Source organism: Eschrichtius robustus, chromosome 4 (genome assembly GCF_028021215.1).
Source record: "Eschrichtius robustus isolate mEscRob2 chromosome 4, mEscRob2.pri, whole genome shotgun sequence".
NCBI classification, from domain to species: domain Eukaryota; kingdom Metazoa; phylum Chordata; class Mammalia; order Artiodactyla; family Eschrichtiidae; genus Eschrichtius; species Eschrichtius robustus.
This window is the reverse complement of record NC_090827.1, coordinates 12879765-12881758: the sequence shown is the minus strand read 5'-3', so window position 1 is coordinate 12881758 and position 1994 is coordinate 12879765. Positions and strand designations below refer to the sequence as shown.

At 40.4% G+C, this 1994-nt stretch overlaps 1 pseudogene; it reads right to left on the bottom strand.

Annotated features, from left to right (window-relative positions):
• Positions 1 to 395: 395 nt before the first annotated feature.
• LOC137763592 (lipid droplet-associated hydrolase pseudogene) lies at positions 396 to 1377 on the bottom strand (annotated as a pseudogene).
• Between the last annotated feature and the right edge of the window lie 617 nt (positions 1378 to 1994).

Here is a 1994-nt window from a genome sequence, read left to right as displayed (position 1 = left end):
ATAATTTTCTCTAGGGGAGCCTATTCTACACTGTAACTCAATTAAAATCAACTAAATTTAGATTTCCTTTTGTCTGCAAGGATTCTGCCTACCAAAACTGTATGGTGCCACTGGGCATCTTGTGCAAACATAAGAGACCTTGTTTAGATCACTGTGTTCCCGGAGTCTTGGAAAATGTGTTGTTAATCCTATGGAATATTGATCAACTGTGTTTATTTCAGCCTATAGCCTGGGGAGCTAGGAGCTGATAGTTTCTAGGCCAAGAGGGTCTCACTTTTTTTCTCTTCTAATATAAAACATTAAAATTTAACATTTACCTACTAAGTATACTACTTACTACTAAGAGGCAGTACACCTACTGCCTCTAGGTCAGTGCTTGTTCCTTGTGTCAGTATTTATAGTTTAGACAGATCATCCTTTAGCCAGTCAGCTTCCATGTTGGGCTCCTGGTGAAAAATAGAGGATAAATGCAGGAGGTATTTTTTTTCTCACAGAGTCGAATGTCTCCTTCTGGAAAATCTTTCTTCATGTCTTCATAGTACGCTTTTGGACACCAGCCATCTGTAGTATCATAGTAAAATGTGAGCTTAGGTACCTGTTCTTTTATGGTTTCATTGTCTCTCTTCACTGCCTCCATCATTTCTTGGCTCCCAAGGTAGGCAGCACTAATGAGGCAGAATGGTTCCAATGCATTCAGAAAGGAAAATTCACTCTGTACATTAATCATTCGAAGGAGCATTCTGATCATCGAGGACTTGATTTTCTCAGGCCACGATTTCAGTAGTAAGTAGCCAGGAACATAGAGAACATATCAAAGCCAGCACAAAAGTGGATTGGCGAGCTTGCTGTTGGGTGACTCAGTCATTCGCTCAATTGCTGGAAAGAGCAGAAAGCAGCGAATTATTGGGAGCTCAGGGCCATGCTTCAGAATCTGAAGGGAAAAATAGCAGCCTACAGAATGACCAATGACCACGAGTTTCATTTCCTTTGGCACATCAGTTCTCAGGAAAGCTAGTTTGTATTCTCCTTGACCACAGAGTCCATAGATGTCCTTAATTTCTCGAGCATTCGGATCGTCCAAAAGTCGTCCGAATCTTCTTGTCTTTGGGGGCCACAGCATGCCCAGCATGACTGATAACCCAAACTGGAAAGCGTCTTTTTGTTGAAGAATACAAAGCCTTTGCAAATGGCACATGAAAGGCAGAAAACCCTGTGTTACCAGTAATAAAGAAAATAAGCAGCTTAGGTCTGTTGGCACTTTGAGTATTAACGCGGTCAGTCCGTCCAGGGCCCACATTTTAGAACCTGTGTTTCAGCTCCACAACATGAAATGAATTCCTCAAGCACAGGAGTTTCTTCCTTGATTTCTGAGTCCATTTCTATCTGCCTAGAAGGCAGCGGGCTGTATCGTGACCATCTTGGTTAGGAAGGGGATTTTTTTAATCCATTCTGCTCCCTCCAATGTCTGCAGGGCTGCTGGTTTTCACAGTTGCTGCTAGCCAGGCTATTGTTTTTCCAGACTACTGTACAGTAGGGAGTAAGGCATGGGCACAGGGCCTGTTATAACATTTCAAACCTCACTTATCTTACTTTTTTATTGAATAATGTTTTCTCAGGTATTTTTCATGCATTTGGTTAATTTCTAGAGTTCTAAAAAGTTGATTTTGCCCATCATTATCATTGCTTTTACGGAGGAGCAGCTTTTCAGAGGTCTTGCTCTGCCATTCCTGAAATGCTTCTTATCCAAATGTATTTTCAGTCTACATGTCTAATTTTCACCTCAATATTCTTAGTATTCAGGTTCTGAAGTAAATAAATATCTAAAGTGGAAGAAATCCAAACTGAAGATATCCCCTATCCTGGCTTACTAAATTCAAGGACGAATTTACTGTGGTTGTGAGTCTAACAGGAGTCCGTACTTTTTTTTTCATTCTGGAAAAAAATATATATCACATAATGTGAAAACAAAGTGAACAGCATGTTCTTTAGTTTGA